Here is a 20,142-nt window from a genome sequence, read left to right on the forward strand (position 1 = left end):
ATTCTCTTAGTTTGCTCTCTGTTACTGTGATAAAAACCAACAAAAAACAACTTGGGGAGAGGAAGGTTTGTCTCAGCTGAGTCCACCACTGAGCCTGAAACAGAAGTAGAATCCAAGGCATTAGGCATGGCTGCTTACTGGCTTCTTTTCAGGCTCACAGGCTGCTTGCTGCCCTTCTTATTTGCCCGCTGTTGACCTGCCTAGGTATGGCACTGCCCACAGAGGGCTGGACCCATCTCCAACAATTAGCAGTCAAGAACATGCCTTACAGATGTGCCCACAGGCCAATCATATGAGAAGATTTCTCAGCTGAGGTTCCTTCCTCCCAGACAGACCAAACTGACAACCAAGATGAGTCAGCACAAGGCTATATCTACATTTTGGATTTTCCTTATTGTATATGTATTTAATAAACTCTTATTTATTCTGGCGCGTGCATGTGTGTGTGTGTGTGTGTGTGTGTGTGTGTGTGTGTGTGTGTGTGTGTGTGTTTCTACACCAGCTTTGTTGCAAAAAAAAAATCTGTGGTTCTTTTTAATGGTGATTTAGATTCAGGAAGGATATAGAAAATTATAAGCCTTCTTAAAGCTAAGTTCAAATTAGTTTCACTCTTATTCTTTTTTAATAGAGTCTCCTTTAATCCTGCTTGACCTTGAATTTACTATATGCTGAGCATGACCTTGAACTCTGTGTCTTCCTGTTCCCAATGTGTTGGGATTACAAGTGTGCATCACCACGCCTGGCTTATGGTTTTGGTTTTGGTTTTTATGATCCTGGGGATACAGCAAGGTTTCTTGTGTTCCAGGCAAATCCCCAGTTCCACTTCTAGTCTACATGTCCATCTTTCCTGAAGCATGTCTTCCAAGAGGAAGCCAGAATGCAAGCCCTTGGGTGTCCTGTTCTCACGTCACACGATGCTGTCCAGGACCTGCTCTGGGAATCCCCACTGTGAGTGGTAATGGGGACTCTTCGTGTACAGTTGTTGTGGAGGACTGAGGCAGGGAGGCCTGCTTCAATTTTACAGGGCTGATTTTAGAAGCCACAATAGGTACCCCCAGAGGCCGGCTTTCTCCACTCCATATTCCCTGACTCCATTTTAATCAGAATCACAAGTGGGCATACATTCCCCAAAATGTCTCCATGAGGCAGTAACTCTAAGCAACCTAAAATATACATCTTTCAAACGAGAGGTGTGAATTTCTGAGTATGATTGGCTCAATGATCTTATGAACTAGTTTAAAAAGAAATCCCTTAATTTTATGTCTTCCGTGTTCTACATAAACTAAAAGAACAGAGGGAAAGCCACTGATAGCTTTCAGAACAAGGAACAAATGGCTCTGTGATATTTTCTGTTACCCTTTGTGGTGGTCTCTCTCCAGACCCTTTGTCCTATCTGCATGCTCTACCCTGGGTTCCTCTCTCATGTGTCCACTCAGATATCAGTGAGCAGCTGAGTCACTTCCCTGCCACACCTCCTCCCTCTGCAGAGCGATTGTATACAGATGAGGTCATTGGACCAGCATTGCAATTATATGGAAAGAAATCTCAAAGCCTCTGTTACTCCCTGTCCTGCTTGCTTATCTATCTATCTATCTATCTATCTATCTATCTATCTATCTATCTATCTATCTATTCTTTCATCCATCCATTCATCCATCCATCCATTCATTTACATCTGGATCAATGCCCCCCATACCCCCTCCCATAGTTCCTTTCCCCTTCTCTGTCCCCTTCTCCTCTGAGAGGGTAGATTCCCCCCTCCTGGATATCCCTCTACCCTGGCACATTAAGTCTCTCCAGGGCTTCTCCCTCACTGAGGCCAGACAAGACAGCTGAATTAGGGGAATGGATTCCACAGATAGGCAGCAGTTGTTCAGGACCCACATGAAGACGGAGCTGCATATCTGCTGCATAGATGTGGAGTCCTAGGATTGAACCTACATATGCTCTTTGGTTGATGGTTCAGCCTCTGAGAGCTGCCAAGGGTCCAGGTTAGTTGACTCTGTTGGTCTTCCTGTGGAGTTCCTATGCCCTTCAGGGCCCTCAGTCCTTCCCCAACTCTGCCATAAAGGTTGTCAAGTTCCATCCAATGTTTGGCTGTGGGTCTTTGCATCTGTCTATGTCAGATGCTGGGTGGAGCCTCTCAGAGGACAGCCATGCTAGGCTTGGGTCTGTAAGCATAACAGAGCATCATTATTAGAACGGCTAAGATAAAACTCAAGAGATAGCACATGCTGTAGAGGATTTGGAGCAAGGGGAACACACCTCCATTGCTGGTGGGAGTGCAAACTTGTACAGCCACTTTGGAACTCAATTTGGCGGTTTCTTGGAAAACTGGGAATTGCTCTACCTCAAGACCCAGCTATACAACTCCTGTCTTTTTTTTTTTTTTTAACATAAGGGCACTAGATGATAAAACATTCTGAGATCCTTTTAGGTACACAGTCCAACTCCAGGAAAATCCCTAGGAACTGAGCAGCTGTCGCTCCACGCTCCAGTTGCAATATCTTTGCTGGGTATGCGTGCTCGATATGTTATATGTTCTTTATGTGAGTCAAATGTCTTCTCTGTCTCTGTCTCTCTGTGTCTCTGTCTCTCTGTGTCTCTGTGTGTTTGTGTGTGCATTCTTCATCATATTTTTGAGGTTGGGTCTCACTTATCGGTCTTAGGCTGGCTGGCTATTGGCTCTGAGAAACCTCTTCTTTCTACACAATTCCCCAGCACAGGATTATGGACATATACCGTCATGCTTGAGTTTTTATTTGAGGACAGGGAATCTGAACTCAGGTTCTCAAGCTTGCATAGCAAATACTTTATAGATGGAGCTGCCTTCCCGTCCCCCAAACCTATGTTTTTGCTCATCATTTTGAGCCATCAGGCAGGCGGTGTTTCTTGGTTGCAGTGCTGCAGCGGATGCTGAAGGGTAGAAAGCTGCTTTTCCACTGAGAGATGCTGTTGTTGCTAAGCAGAATCTCTGATGATGAGCACTGGAGGGGCTGACGCCCACCACTGTCTGTATGGTGCATGCACCCGTCAGGGAAGACAGGTTTCTTTATTGGTGTAGATATGTGCTATCATTTGAAAATTTTCAATTATAAAAATAATACTTGCCAATAAGGATCTTAAAAAAATTAAGAAATCAAGAAGATAAACATCCTAACAGCTGGTTTACACAAACCACCCCATGCCACCATGCTATTGATATTATTTACTTAGAAACACAATATTTACAATAGAAAACCAATTACATCTTGATAGTGTTTGTTGTGTCTATTATAGTGGATACAGAATTTTCATTGACTAATTATAAAGTGAAAATATATTTTTTCTTCCTGTGAATTAATATTGTTTTCCTTATAGAGTTCTTGGCAACTTCTACAAGTTCATAATACAATAAAAAATGTACATACTTAGTATTTCTGTTGGCATTTTCACAATATGCTCATTTGAAGTTTATGTAATAACGTTTCAATACAGTTTCTGGCTTGAGCTCTCATTTTCTTCCTTAGAGGTTTTATTATTTTCAAGCTTAGTAAACCTTCTTATCTCTAGATTTTCAGTAAATACTGATTTCACTTTCTTTTTTTGCCATTTTCCTCTTTGATTCTTGTATGTATGTTTCCCTTAACAATCTAAAAATATATCTTTAGAGTAAAAAGTAAAATGAGCCTTTGAAAGTGAGTCTTCTCAAATTGCTCCCTGCCTCCTCAGACAGCACTGGCTTCAGTTTCTCACAGACTGAGGCACCTTTTATCAGGATCGTGGACTGTATTTACTGTGTTCCGTTTTCTAGGCTGTGTTTTCTGCTGTTCATTGGTAGCTCACTGGTGCAGAGTTCAAAAGCAACAGAACCAGTCAGTACTCTGCTGCGATGCCATTAATCACATGTTTATCTCTGTAGGAGTTTTGTTTTCTCCTTTATTTTTTTAATTGTTTTCTCTTTTTCTTTTATTTTGTGTGTGTGTGAGTGTGTGTGTGTGTGTGTGAGTGTGTGTGTGTGTGTGTGTGAGAGAGAGAGAGAGAGAGAGATAGAGAGAGAGAGAGAGAGAGAGAGAGAGAGAGAGAGAGAACACTATTATTTTTCTGATTTATTTTAAAAGAGCTTTGGTGTGTGTTTGTGCCAGGGTGGAGGATGCCACTGGAATTTTGACTGGAGTCCTTTTGAATGTATAGATTCATTTTAGAAGAAGTTATATTCAGAGTAGTCCAAGAAGAGAATGTTTCCTCTTCTGGGCTAATAGTCATGATACACAGTGGTTCATTTTCGGGGCACACTGAGGGCCGAGAAAGGATTAGCACAGGAAGTAACTGGCTGGCGCATCTGCTCGAATACTTTGGACAACTTCCATTCTTCCCCAACACACTTTCCTGTAAGCTGTGTGAGGGCCCAGGTCTGTGATGTCCATACCCAGGAGGGTGAGGCAGGAGGATTGTATGGTATGTGGTAAAACTCAACCACACCCCCACCAGGCTGTGCATATGTTGTATGCGTTTCATAGGCAGCAACTTCCCCTCTGATTTCAGAATGACATATGTGAATTACTTGCTTCAACACCTTTGTTTCAATACCAATAAACACGCACAGTTTCCAAAATAACGTTCATCTTTGGAAAACATCACTTTAAAGCACGCAGCCAGGCAGTAGGTGACTTATGGCCAGACTGGAAATGTTACCAATGAACTGGGCTTTCCCAAGTGGAAGGGTCTGATGCTAAACAGAAACTGCGGTGTGCCTATGAATAACATTTTCATGTCAGCACACCTGACTTCAGGTGCAGATAAGGCTGGCAATTCTCTACATGGCCTTCATGTCCAGCACAAACTCTTCCCCATGTGTCTGCTGAGGGACAGACAGAATGCTCTCAGCCCTGCATGTCTGCTGGGGGACAGACAGGATGCTTTCAGCATTGTGCTGCTGTTTTTAAGTGTGGTAAAGGGAGTTAGGGCTGGGGGTTCAGACCAGTGGTAGAGCACTTGTTAGCTGGTCAGAGGCTCTGGGTTCAATGCCCAGCACTGCCAAAAGGACAAGGAAGAGGAGAAGGAGGAGGAGGAGGGAGAGGGAGAGGAGGGAGAGGAGGAGGAGAAGGAGAAGGTGGTAAAGGAGTTGGAAGAGGGGGAGGAAGAGGAGTTGGAAGATGAGGTGGAAGAGGAGGTGGAAGATGAAGAGGAGAAGGAGGAGGAGGAAGAAGAGGCGTTGTCATCATTTTGACCCCAAACATGAAATTATCCATGTGCTGGATTACAGACAGTTTCCAAAGCACCCAGTACAAATGGCTGCCCCAGGCTGACCTTACTAAAAGCCCTTCCTGCACGTGCTTCATCAGTTCCCTCGCATATGGTCTTCCCTTGTATAAAATGCTTCTTAATTTCCCTTTCCATTTCTTCCTTTATTTATGGCTTATTTAGAAGCATGCTATCTTCTTTGCAAGTGATTAGAAGTTTAGTTATCTCACTTTTTATTATTCATTTTTATCATTAAGTTGATACTAATTTAATCCATGCGTGACCAGTAGGACACTGTGCCTGGTGTGAGCCTTTCTAGACTTTTAAAACAATAATAACTTTTCAGAATTTTGTTTTTATATATATGCGTGAGTGTGTGTGTGTGTGTGTGTGTGTGTGTGTGTGTGTGTGTTAGCAGTATGCCACGGGTACGTAGGTATCTGGAGATGGAAGAGCCTCTTGGAGCTTGAGTCACAGGCAGCTGTGAACCTCCTGACATGGAAGTGCTCTGAACGGCTAAGCCATTTCTCCAGCCCCCAGCTGTGATTTTTGGAAGTTATTTTATGCTCCAGAATATGGTCATTGTATGGACCATGTAGACACTAGTTTTTACTTCAGTGTTACTTCATTTGTTATCCCTTCTGACTATGATGTTCTATCCTTAGCTCTCCTCAGCACCTCTGAGTTTCCATCTCATGCCATCATCTCTGTGGGGGTATTTCTGACTAATTATATCTATATCTGTATCTATATCTATATCTATATATCTAGATGTATACACACACATACACATACATACACATATCTCCTATGTACTGTGACACCAGACACACCCTACTCTCCTTCTGGCTCCATTCTTTCACTCATACCCATTACTCCTGTGTGAGCTTTCTTTTGCTAGAGCATACATTTCACAAAGCAGGACTCATTGTTACTTTTGCTTGTTCAAATATCCCGAGCACCTAAGGTAGCTGTGTCAAGCACACCAATAGGTGTCCTGTGAAGAGGTGTTAAATTGATTTGATTTACAAAATAACTTCTGAGCTAACTACTGACTGTATTGTCTTCATTTAACCAACACGCTAGCAACTAACACCAAATAAAATGTGGAGTCAAGTTTCTATTTGCGGTCTGCTTCATGTAACCCCTTTATTAGTTTGCAGTGCTTAGAGCTGGTGAATATGCTAGAGTCCAAGATGGAGCAGCACCACACTGGCTGTGCAAAGGTTAGTGTGGGCTGGACCTCATATGGTGTGAGAGAAGCAGTCAGGGGAGAAGCTGAATGTGGGAGGCCCTGTGTCACAGAAATGTGCAGAGTGACAGGGAGTCTCAGGGAGGCCCAGCATAGCTTAGCCGAGGACCAATATGATCATGTTTGCCCACTCAGATGCTACAATGGCACAACTGCTCTTGTCCAGTCAGTACTTGTTGGCCCTCTCCTTTGGATAAAAGATCATTCTCCCTGCTAGGGTTTAGCAGACCAAAATGTATTCATAAAGTGTAAAGCCCAGTGGGGAAGATGAACAATAAACAAATAATCAAATACAAATACAATATAATCTAAGCAGTGAATGCTTTGAGGGAAAAAAAAGAAGGGTCCAGGAATGGGGGTGGGGTGTACTTTACACAAAGAGGTCAGGCCAATTACTTTTATATTTAAAGATGGAAATTATGTTTGAGCCGAGACATCGACAAAATGTAATTAAAAAAAAAAAACCATGCAGAGCCAATTCCGGAATGTTCTAAGAAGATTGGCAAAGGCCGTATACATAATATACATATACATAATACATAGGACAGATATGAACCTTGTGTGTGATACATGAAAATGAAGTAGCTGAACACTTGCCTTAGGAAAGCGATGGGTTTTAGTTAACTTTTCAGAACAATTCTAGTAGATTTGTGGAAAATGCACTGTGGGGGGCACAAAAAAGAGGCAGTAAAACCAGTTAAGAGACCACACAATGGGTCTGGAGAGATGGCTTAGTGGTAAGAGCACTGACTGCTCTTCCAGAGGTCCTGAGTTCAATTCTCAGCAAACACATGGTGGCTCACAACCATCTGTAACGGGATCCGATGCCCTCTTCTGGAGTGTCTGAAGACACATACATAAAAAAACAACTTTGAGAGAAGGAAGGCAGAGACAGAGAGAAACACACACAGAGAGAAACCATACAGTACAAAGAATAAAGGGATGTTAGAGGGTGTGTCCATAATAGGGGTGGTGGGTGAGACATGGGCCTGGTATGGTCCACAGTAGGGGTGGTGAGACACGGGCCTGGTAGCTATGACCCTTGTGGGGTGCCCCTGAGCATGGCCTGCCATTGTTGAACTGTCAGCAGTTGTGACTATCCACAAGGGACCTGTGTCAGGTTAGACACATCAACTTTCCATCACAGAGTAGGGAGGGGGTTACAAGACCCCACCTTTCCCCAAGGATTTCTGGGTAGTTAAGAGAGATTTTTTTTTTCTTCTGTGAGATAACTACTCATGCTACCTTGGGTGAGTAGATGTTTATTCAAATCTCTAAGTTCATACGGCAAACAGGGTTGCTGGTGTGCTTGGTAGAGGATGTGGAGGAAAGGAATCTTCAAAAGTTTCTAAGTTGGGCCTGAGCAGTTAGTCGGTAGTGGTGCAATTCTCTGAGAAAGGATGCTCTGTGACTGGGACACGTGAGCTGAAACAACCCTTTCTTCCCCTCCACCAGCTGTGTTCATCTGTGGCACGTGCATGGCATGTTGTAAGTTCAACGGAGGCAAGAATGAGGGGATGTAAAGGTCATTCCAGAATTCAAGTGATAATATCTATTGCCAAACTATTGCATTGTGCGTACTCCAAGAGAATACCCGTAGCTGGCTAAGTGAACCGAGTGGTCAAACAGATAGGACTAGAATCCTAGGTTCTGGAGCCTGGAAATCTGGAGAGGAAATGCTGGAACAGTCACCAAAAATTAAAACACAGCAAGTAGGTTACATAGAAATTGATAAAACTGGGCCCATAGCTCTGGTGTTTATGGCTCAGCTCTACTTCGAAGTAGGGTGTGCCGTTCTGTGTGTTTAAAAACAAAATAAAAACAAAAACAAAACAAAACAGAACAAAACAAAACAAAACAAAACAAAAACTCCAGGTACTTACCATGGTGATTTTCAGGGGACTTGGTGTCAAAGAATGGTGCCAGACTGGTGGCTGCTCTGAACTCCACTGGCACTATCTAGTTTAGTCTGCTTCTCCTTGCAGTACATCAACAACATCCAGACACTAGCTAGAAAGTGAGAAAAAAAAAGTTGTCATTTCAGCATGGAGGTGATGTGTTGCTTTAGATGTTTCTTCTCCTTACTGCTTGTTCTGGTTTCATTTCTGTTGCTGTGACAAAACACCCTGGCCAATATATATATCAGGAGGGGAGAAGGGGTTTATTGTAGCTCACCATCCTAGGTTATCATCCATAATTAAAGGGAAGTCACAGGGGCAGGAGACTGGGACTGCAGATGTCGTCATGTCCACAGTCAAATGCAGAGAGAAAGGAATGATCACATGCTTGCTTGGGCTCAGCTTAGTTTCTTCATTCTTTAAGAACCTCTGCCTGGCTGGAGAGATGGCTCAGCGGTTATGAGCACTGAATGCTTTTCCAGAGGTCCTGAGTTCAATTCCCAGCAAACAAATGGTGGCTCACAACCATCTGTAATGGAATCTGATGCCCTCTTCTGGTGTGTCTGAAGACAGCTACAGTGTACTCACATACATAAAATTTAAAAAAAATCTTTAATAAATAAAAGAACCTCTGCCTAGGAATGGCACTGCCCACAGTGGGCTTAGTCTTACCAGATCACTTAGCTAAGACAATCCCCACAGATATGTCCACAGGCCAATCCAATGTAGATAATTCCCCCATTGAGACTGTCTTTGCAGTGATTCTAGGATGTGTCCACTAGACGAAACTAAACTTCATCCGGCCATTGGACTGATTTACATCTAGCTGCCCCCTCCTTCCTCCTCCTCTTCTTCATTCTCCCCAGTTCTGTCTTTCTATCACTCTTCAGGGCAGAGAAAATCAGTGATTTGCATCCGCAGATCTGAAGCCACATCTTCATTGGCGTAGATGTTAAGGGTGTTTCTGTAGACTCACAGAATCTTGCAGTGACCTTGGGGGAAGTGATTGCTTAAGTTTTTTCAAGGGCAACTTTGCTTGCCCTGAATCTCATCTGCACCTTTTAGCCACATCCTCAGGTTTTCTATTTTAAAACTTGAGATCAGTTTAAGACATAGATTAATGAGTACATTGAAGTATACTTCTGAGAAAGGCTACCTGAGGCCATAAGCTTACTGGGTGGATAACTGTGCTAAAGATAATTACCTTGAACATAAACCTAGGGAAAATATCACAGCCTTCCACATCAGTTACAACGACTAAGTCAGTCAATGATGTAAAGCTCAAACCAATGTTGAGCACACGGTTAACATGAAGAGATGTTTGTGTATTAGTATCGGTACTTTCCGGTTTTATATTCCACAAAAGAGATAGTGGGCAAATCACAGAGCTAGCTCTAAATAGATCCAATTAAACTTATGTGCCGTTAAACCGGAGGAGGGAGCAATGTCTACAATAATATTCAAGGAGTGATGGTTAAGACTGTGTCTTAGAAGGCTATTAACCTTTGTCACTGAGAAGGGTGGCCAGTTGGAGCAGAGGTGGACAGTTAAGGGATGTGTCTCTCAGCAGGATGATCTTGGTAGGCGCTTGGAAGAAATAGTCTTTGGAGGAAGAACAGGTGATCAGTGTTATAATCTATATTAGCTTTATCCCCTCCCATTCCCTGTGATGGCATTGCACTATGGGACCACTCCCTCTGACTGTATCACATTGTGGGGCCACTTCCCATTATGGCATTGCGCTGTGAGACAACTCCCTATGACAGCATTGCACTGTGGGGTCATTCCCTGTGATGGCATTGCACTCCCCATATTGACATTGCACTGTGGGGCCATGCCCCATGATGGCATTTCACTGTGGGACCACGTCCCATGACCACATTGCACTGTGGGACCACTCCCCATGACAGCATTGTACTGTGAGACCACACACTGTGGGACCACTCCCCATGACAGCACTGTACTGTGGGACTACGCTCTGTCACGGCATTGCACTGTGGGACCACTACCCATGACCACATTGCACTGCAGGACCACGCCCGTGATGGTTCTGCACTGTAAGGATGTGCTGGCTTATTTTTCAGTATTCAAACCTGATTCTTTGAAACATTCTCTCACTTAGTATTGTAGGGGATGTGAGCCGAAAGTGCAGTCACTTGACACTTTGACAAAATACCCGGTGGTTTACTCATTCTGAGCTGCTATTTTTTGCTGTCGCTTCAGATGGGAGTTTTCGCTATCCACTTGTCTTAAGGAAACACAGAGAAAACAGCACTTGCTCTTGAAGACATTGCATTTTGTAATATGTGAACGCTGCTTATTCTTCATCCGCCCAGATTCCGTTTTCCGGTGGAAATATTTACGAAATTTGACGATAGGTCATTGCTTGTCTGGACGGGTACACGGGGCTTTGCCCCAAATTCTTATCTTAACCTTTCTTAAAAACTGTAAAGACGTATTTCTCCTTTTCATTCGGTGACAAACAGCTTTGAACCGTTTTTCTCTCTCAGGATTTTAACATCGAGGGATTTGGTGCACTTACTAACACATTGATGTATTGGTGTGTGAAGTGTGCTATCTCAATACCTGTAAATACATTGTAGCTTTTGTTACATAAGCCTGCCAGCAACCAGTGGGAGAATGCACCATCTACAACCAAATCCATCTTAACTTTAAACCAGTGATACCTGGGATGCCTGACCCCTGCACCCCAACTTCCATCTACACCAAATGCTCTATCAATTATTTACTAAGGATGAGATCTTGGTATTTTTAGTCCACTCAAAAATTCTCCACCACTCTCCAGTGACATTCCACAGTGACAGTCAGTACCTTTCCCATGCTCTCCCCTGCTCAGCTCTTCAGGTGTCCTTCATTCCCAAAGATGCTTGGACCGTGTGCTTTTTTAGCCTTGGCTAAGTGCTTCTGACTCCCGGTGGGCTTGCAAATTCCTCAGTAAATGGAGCTACCCTCCTCTCTTTCTGGATCTACTCTCATGACCCTTCAAGGACTTAGATTCCAAGTGGTCTTCTCTGGGATGCTACAACTTCTGACTCACCCCTCCAGTCGGTTGTGGGACTCCTGAACAAAAACCACAGTCTGTTTGCCAATGTTGACCTAGCAGCATTCACTGACTAAGCCCACATTTAGAACAGCGAAGAGCTCACATAAGTAAATACCGGTGCCTCTAGTTTATTTAGTATGCCCATACATTTGCTGTTCTTGGGAGTTCAAGATAGTTCAGAATTTTATTATATGCTCTTAGAAATCTGATGAGCATGCCAGTTGAAATTCAAAGGTACCTCCTCTGATCTTGATGCCTTCTCACATCATCTCCTTTAGGCCTTACGGAGTTTGAGCTTTGTATGAGCCTGTTATAACCAAGGAAATTCAGACTACATGTCAGATGGTGGGCTCCTGAGTACTTCCAAGTACAGCGTGTGTTAGCATTCTGTCTAAACTCCATCCCACAGTTACCTGGCAACAGCCAGGTAGGCCTGACCCACTGTAAAAGGGGCTACTTGCTCCCTCCTGTCTCTCTTGTTCTCTTGCGTCTCTCTTGCTCTCTTGGGCACTTCCCTTCTCCCTTTCTTCCCTATTCCCTTCCTCCTGTCTCCATGGCCAGCCTCTACTTCTCTCTCTCTCTCTCTCTCTCTCTCTCTCTCTCTCTCTCTCTCTCTCTCTCTCTCTCTCTCCCTCTCTCTCTCTCTCTTTCTTTCTCTCTCTCTCTCTCCCTCTATTACCCTCTTAATCCCCTTCCCCATGCCCTGAATAAACACTATTCTATACTAAACCACTGTGTGGCTGGTCCCTCAGGGGGAAGAGGGTGCCACTCAGGGGGAAGGGATGCCTTGGCATGGGCCCGCTGTGGCACCCCCTTCCCCCATACCTGAGCACACCTCCATAGAGCATATTCTCTTCCTCTTTATCTTTTTATAAGCACACCAGTGTGAAAGTCTGGAGCCTGACTATGTGGGTGTCCTGGCTGTCCTCTGTTCAGCTGGGATAATGACTAAGTCTTTCTGCACCTCACTTTCACTCATTGCAAAACTTTGGTATTGGGAGTGGGGTGTCTCTAACTCTTTTTCCTACTCTTGGGACTGACTCTTCTCCCCATCCAGCCTTGAGAGTTTGTGCCTAGTCCTGTGGCATCTTAGTATACCATGTTCAGTTGATATCCCTAGCAGGCCTGCTCTTTTCTGAAGGAAAACAGAGGAACAGTGGATTCAGGGGAAGAGGAGAGGTGAAAGGAGGTTAGGAGGAGTTGAAGGAGGGAAGGCTTCCTTTGGGATGTATTGTATGAGAGAAGAATAAATAAAAAGAATAAAATAGGTTAATTTACAGAAAGCTCTTAGAGGTTGGCTGTAGCAGTAAGCACACATGAGTGTTGGCTACCTTCATCACCACCACCACCACCACCCCCACCACCCCCACCACTACCACCACCACCTTCTTCGCCATCCTGTCTTGTGAAGGTAGAAGCAGAAGTGATTGAATTAGATTTAGATCCAGATGGGGTTGGATTAGAAACTTTCTGTGTATGTACATGTCAACTTGCTTCTTGCTTGGCCCATTTGTCTTGGGTGTGAGTCGGGTGCCACACACACTTCCCAGAGGTGGAAGGCTCCAGAAACCTTAGCATGAGAAAGCCCACATGCTGTGGCTTTTTAAGATGCTTGATGGTGTCTTGAAAAACCATGGGTCCCATGACAAAAGTTGTGCAGGGGAAGTATTAGCCTGCCTTTGCTCTCATCAGCTCTACACACCCACATGGCGAGGAAGGACTCAGAGGTCCTGCGCATGCGAGCTCACGCAGCGCCAGTAACATTTCTCTCTACAAGTCTCTTGCCCTACTAAGGGCTAAGGTGGAGTCTTGTAAAGTTGTAGAAGATCTCTGTAGGAGTATTTCTTCCACCGCAGGCTCTTTCCTCTGTTCCTCAGAAAAGCATGGGCCCCACCTTGTTCAGGAAGGGCAAAGCAGAGGTGAGAGGCAGATAAGAAAGGTGTTATATTTGGCATGACTGGTTTAATGTTAAGTTTGGGCCTAAATAGCCATTTAGGGTGATTTTAAAGAAAAAAAAAACCACATATGTCCATTGGGTTTACTTTGCTGTGTCTGCATTCACATGTTCCTCTAATTAATTAATTAAGAGACTTACATGGTAAGGTGAGTTCCCTCAGAGCATTACACTTTTAATTTAGTTAAATTTAATTAAATTCAACATTTTTCCCCTGACCTTGAATTATGGCTTCATTCTGGGACTTCTGGATAAAACTAAGAAAAGGCCAGGTTTCTCAAGAAGTTCTAAGTTCTGCCTAGAAGACAAACGAATGCTAACGCCATGCTACAATGCACTCTGCAGTGGACATAGCCGTAGAGAACCCTGAGCCCACACAAGCAGGAGACATCATGGTTCATGTGGTTGGCTGGGGCGAGCAGTGGGTAGGGAAATATCTCTGATGGGAGTGTTGGAAAGCTTCCTCTTTATGGAGAAGGAAGAGTAAACACGCCAAAGCATAGAACGAGGGCTCAAGCTTAAGAGAAAAGCCAAATTGAGTTTATCCGACAGGTTGCTCTAAAAAGAGGAAAACTCACTTGGGCAGTGTGAGTTTCCTGTCATCTTGATGTAAACTGGAGTCATTTTTGAAGAGAGACGCTCATTTGAGAAAATGATCCCATACGCTCATTTGAGAAAATGATCCCATCTGATTGTCCTGTGGGCAAGCTGGTGTGCTTGTTCTTGATTGATGATTGGTTGATGTGAGAAGGCCCAGTTCACTGTAGGTGGGCCACCCCTTGCTGGTGTTCATGGGATCTATGAGAAAGCAGGCTGAGCAAGCCTTGGGTAGGAAGCCAGTAAGCAGCACCCTCCATGGCCTCTGCATCAGCTCCTGCCTCCCAGTTCCTGTCCTTGATTGAGTTCCTGTCCTGACCTTCTCCCTGATGGACTGTGATGGGTGGGTGGGTGTGAGAAGAAATAAATCTTTTAAGTTACTTTTGATCACGGTGTTTTATCACAGCAATAGAAACCCTATCTGAGACAGGTCATGTATGATTATAGACAGTGACAAGATTCAATAAGGGCAAGCCATCTCCTCCACAGAAAGATAAACTCATTAGCTACTAAATTTGGTCTTTCTGATAAAATCCACCTCTGGAGATGATCTTTTCTAGCCAAGGTTCACTAACAGAACTTGGTGGGAGATTCCTAGAACTATGGAGATCCTGATCTGACAAGTAATACAAGTAATTCAGTGTACATGGCTCCACTGTCCAGCCAGAAGCATAAACCAGTGGCTGGAGAGTAACTCTCGACACTTCCTTCTTTACCTGCCACACCCATCCCCTTATTGTTCTCCTGAGTTCCTCACCGAGAATCCTTTCCCTTTTTTCTATCTCTAGTTCCAGCACCTACAAGCAAGGCTATCAACCCCAGTGTTCTTCCAGTTTCCCTTCGAGCTTCCTCCAAGTCAGTACTTCAGACTCTACCACACAGTGCGCCATCACCCTTGCCTCTGGGCTCTCTAGTGACCTCAGGCTGCCCCTCCAACTCTTTCTAAACCTTGCCCATGATCCACAGGACTCTGAATGCCTAGGTCCACGAGGGCAAGGATTCCCACCTCCATTAAAATAACCAAGATAATTCCACACAGACACATCCACAGCCCAACCTGATCTAGGCAATCTGTTACCGAGACTCCCACCGTAAGTGTTCCTAGATTGCGGCACGGTGACCATGAAAACTTAGCACCACCGTCAGCCCTACTTTTCAACTGAGCCTTGGGGGTTCTACAAGACAGTATTTCACCTCCACTGTCTCATGAAAAGTATTTTCTTACCAGTTGGACGATGGAAAATAATGCACAAAGCATTAATAGCCACACAGCTAATGCTCGTTTCCCCTTTGATCATGTACCTTTCCTGCGTTAGGAATGAATCAGTCAAATAGGCAGTAATGAGAATTTACACCAGTTTCTGAGAAGACAGATGTATTATCTTTTCTTCTTATCTCCATTTTGCAGACAGGGAAATAAAAGCTACAGAGCAGGTAGCAATGTTAGCCTAGAGACTGGGGATGTGGCTCTATGGTGGGGTGACTTTCCTAGCATGCTTAACACATAAGGCATTGCTGCAAGGAACCTTCTATCTGCACTGTCAGCAGAAACCATTCTGCCCGGCTGCCCTCAGATAGGGCTCTAAGAAGGAGGCTTTGCTCACCTTCATGCTTGGTCCTTTGGCTTTGCAAAGCACCTAGGTTCTTAACTGCCCCCATCTCTTTGGGGTTTGGAGGCATGGTTTTCCTGTGTAGCCCTGGCTGTCCTGGAACTCACTTTGTAAAACAGGTTGGCCTCCAACTCACAGCATCTGCCTGCCCCTGCCTCCCAAAAGCTGGGATTAAAGGCATGCTGCGTCCAGCTCTTAACTGCCTTTTACCTCAAAATCTGTCTCTGTTTTATTACTTCTTATTATGCTTTTGCCTACTTGGTACAGTTAGTTTGCCCACATGGAGAGACTCCATTTTACTTTGCCATCATTTAACACTTACCTGGTGCATTGCTCAGAGGTAAGGGTTTCCAAAGAAATAGAACCAATGTGATGGTGGTGGTGGGGATGTGTGTGTGTGTGTGTGTGTGTGTGTGTGTGTGTGTGTATGCATGGTAGCAGATTGGTTTCAAGGAACTGGGTTATGGGTTTGTGGAGGCTTGATGCATCCACAAGCTAGAAAGGAAGGCGGGTGGACTGGAGGCTTCCTAAGAGTTTCCTCTCAACCCCTTTAGCAGAAAAAGTTCTAGGAATATCTAGAAAGATACATGTACAAACAGGTACATACTGATAATATGCACTTGATTACAGAGACATTTATTTTAAAACAATTCCTGAGTGTACAAATAATTTTTATGTTCATTAAAAATGAAAGAAAAATTTGCACACTAATGAATAGATTAGTTGTATATTTTATAATAAGAAATCTTGGCTGAATACTTGATCCTGCAGGGCACAGAGGATATTCAATGTTTTTCAGAGTGGAATCATATTTAGATTTTATAGCAGTTAGTACAGAGAACACTGCTTTGTATAAATGCTAAGTACAAAATAGCAGAGGCATATCTGGGGTCCCTTCAGAAACGGTTGGAAATTCTCTCTTAATCAGAGTCAAAATTCATTTAATTGCTTTTAAAAATTGAAATTTACATAGCATTTTTAAAAATGAAACATTTGAACACAATAAATAAAACCCAATGACACTCAAATTTGATACTGATATGTTGAAGAAATTAATACTGATATATTAAAAGTCTTGTTTTCTCTAAATCATAATTTTCTTAAGTACTAAGTTTCTATGAGAACTGTATAAGTATGTATAATAAAAAATACTGGAATTTATTTTATTACCTTTGGGTAATTTGGAGACAAGGGTCTGTTTGGATTCATAAAGCTATTACCTCATACCATTATTAGGTTAAGAACCTATGTCAAGACAGCTCATAGGCCCTAGTAATAAACCTACTACTACTACTACTACTCCTACTACTAATACTACTACTACTATATTGCCAAGTGGACATAGTATTAAACTGAGTATTAATGACTTCTTATTAAACCCATAGATCAATAAGTCTTGATCAGCCCTCATCTGAAGAGCTTCTCCTTGTATACGTCGTGAGTAACACAGTGACCCACAAATGCCCAAAGCACAGATAATGGGGACTATAAAATGCTCAGCCCTAAAGGAGTTGGATAAGGGGGTTGAATATGATCGACTATGACACTGAAACTGTCAAAGAACTAATAAAAAAAACAACAAAATACACATCGGGAGGGGGCCTTTTAGCTTCGAGAAGCAGATGCTGGTAGAAAAGGAGGTAGCCCCTGTCATGGTTACACTACCCAAAATCTTTCCTGGGCAGAAGTGTTGCCACTACTGAGTCTTATAGACTAGGACCACAGTCTCCTGTTCAGCCATCCACAGGCTCTGAGTCAATCCCAGGCACCACGGTGGTGGGAGCGCTCACACCTGCATTGAGGAGGCCGCGCCATTCAAGTTTTCTCCTTCCATAGTTTCTTTGCATCTTGTTTTCATCTAGTTTGTCTGCTTGGCCGTTCATAGTTCCTTCCTTTCCCCCAAGAGAGCTCTGAAGAAACCAAAACCCCAGATACCACAGAAAGAGCAAAGCTCTTGTTGTTTATAGGCAACGCAGGCTGCTTTTCCTTCTGTGTTTGATGACAGAGCCCTCCCCACCCTCTGCGCATCCTGATTGTCTTTCTTTACTGGAAAGGCCCCCATGCTTGGGCTATTTTATGCATACGACAAGATGGCAGCAGGTATGCTCAGTGGTATCTAAATGTACATCAGTTACATTAGCTGAATCCGAGTTCACAGAACCAGAGCAGCTGGACCTGTGCAGGGTCTCCATTCCATTAACGCAGGTGGGACCAGCAATTTTGACATGATTCCCCATGAAATCTCCTTAGGAGAAACGAAACTATACAAACTCCCCTTTATTCTTCTCCCTCTGGTAAAAGGAGAACTGTAGGCAGTAGCTGTAAGAGAAGGGAAGGGAAGGTTGCCTCATTGTTGATTAGGTCAATAAAGACGGCAGAAACCAGTGGCTGGGTGAAGCATAAGGCAGGACTTCCAGGCTGGACAGGAAGAGATAGGGATGCAGGGAGTTTGGATCAGACTGTGGAGCAGAGAGCAGACATGCAACTCTTGGGGACTGATAGTTTGTGGCCTCTGCCATGAGGGGAGGTCAAGGAGGATAAGGCAGGATATTTTCACCCAGCCTTTGAGTTGTCTAGTCAGTTCCAAAATATAAAAGCCTCTAGTGGTTTCCTTTCACAGGGCTAAAGGGAGCTAGGTGAGATGGCCATTGCAGCACCTGGCAAGGAGGAATGGGCAGAGCTCTTGGGAGTACAGGCAGCAGTGGTACTCAGAGCATAGCAGGGGATCTTGGGAAAGCACTAGCTAGCCATGGTGGCTGACTAGATGGCCGGTGAGCAGCGGCTAGTCCCAGAGCCTAGCTGGAGCAAGCATGTCTTTAAAATTATGTGCAACAAGTATCTCCCTGGTCCTTTCTCATCTTCAATTGCCACTTCTCTGTTGTGTCTAATCTACTCACACCCTTCCCTTCATACACGACTCTCACGGTACCGAACTTAGAGTAACTCAAGAATGCTGGTGGGATTGGGAAGGCCCATTGTGTGTGGGTCAAAGCATAAGGATGCGTTATTGACAAACCCATCCATCCAGTCGTGGCAGGAGAATGAAAGCGGCTTCCCTTACTAGCCAATTTATCAGGTCCTTATCACGAAGATGGAAACAAGAGTGTTGGAGAGAATGAATAGAGACAGTCGATGGTGTGTGTGTGTGTGTGTGTGTGTGTGTGCGTGTGTGTGTGTGTATGTGTGTGTTTGAGTGTAGGGGAGGGTAAATGTAGTCAAAACACATTTGCACTCATATAAAACTGTCTTTATGAAACACATCGCTATTTTTAGGTCCTCAGTTAAACTGACACTTGACATGTAGAGTAAAAAACTTAGCAAGAAACAAAACCAAAACAACCCGAGCTTTCAGTCTAGAGACCAGAAATAAAGTAGACAGAAGAGTTTGATGTCAGGGCATACGGATTGGCCTCTCACACTGCTACCAGGGGCAGAGGGTTTAGGAAGCTGTTGTGTCCTCCACTCAAACTCTATCATTCTCTATGAGACATTCTAGCTTTGTAGGCTTAGCAGGCTAAGCAGCAGTGGTTCTCGGCTCTCATAAGGTGGGCTGCCTCTCTTAACCACAAGCCAGGCCAGCGAAGATCCCTTTGGAGCCTCTCATTTGATTCTTTAGTACTATCAGGGAAGGAACCACTACCAATGAGCCCGAGTCTCGGTGTGATGTGGTCCAGCTCTTCTCTCCATCCTTGCCTGCTAGGATCACTCTTCTCCATACGAGTTTGCCCATTAAATGGAAACGATGCAGGTTATAGATGAGCAAAATCAAGGCTCCAACACGTCTGAAGTTTACTGCATAAAATAAGCATAAGGGTGGCATTTGGAGCTTGAACTAGCTAGAGAATCGTCTCAGTATACATCCCAGGGTCGTCTTCTATGTCTGCATTGTCCTTTGGAATATGGAACCTGCAGGAGGCAGCTCCTTCTGCATTTCTAGGTCATTTTGAAGGCTGGGGCTTAGTCAGAGGAATCTAAAGTAGCAAGGTTTGTTTATGAGAGAGACCAGAGAAGAAAGACTGCATTTATAGTGGTTGCTCAAAAGCTAAGTTCTTAGTAATCAATTGTTGAATAATTGAACCGCAACCCACAATTAGAGTAAACTAGGTCAAATTTAAGTTTACAGCATTGACTTTGTGTAAAGCAAGCCGGGGTGGTGGAATTAGCACAGAGATGGTGCTGACCCGAGTGGGCAGTGTGGGATTTGGGTGTGTATTCTATATATGCCTCTGGTTATGACAGGTCCTTCATTTCTCTGCGCTAGGAAACAACAAACCCATCTGACGCATGGTCTTCATAAAAGCTCTAAAGTCTCTAGTCTTCAAGGGCTAGGCCCCCATTGGTTTGCACTCCTTAATAACTCTGTACTGGTTTTTCTCTCATTTATAAACATCTCACAGGGATGCTGTGAAGATTAAATATGATCTAACACTTGGCAGAGACCCAGCATATAGTAAAGGATTAAATGGCCCCCATGGGCAGTTGAATTAAGTAACCATTGGCTATTAAATGTAGGAAATCATCGCCTTTCCAGCTGTGTCAAGGAG

The 20,142-nt window shown here is 43.9% G+C and overlaps 1 long non-coding RNA gene across 1 annotated transcript in view; it reads right to left on the bottom strand.

Annotated features, from left to right (window-relative positions):
* Ifngas1 (Ifng antisense RNA 1) overlaps nt 1-20,142 on the bottom strand; it is a 54,491-nt gene that overhangs the window by 14,715 nt on the left and 19,634 nt on the right. The window contains exon 2 of the long non-coding RNA NR_104123.1: nt 8,359-8,485. This is a non-coding gene — a long non-coding RNA (Ifng antisense RNA 1). The remainder of the gene's footprint in view (nt 1-8,358; nt 8,486-20,142) is intronic.

Source organism: Mus musculus, chromosome 10 (assembly GCF_000001635.26).
Source record: "Mus musculus strain C57BL/6J chromosome 10, GRCm38.p6 C57BL/6J".
In the NCBI taxonomy this organism is placed as follows: Eukaryota; Metazoa; Chordata; class Mammalia; order Rodentia; family Muridae; genus Mus; species Mus musculus.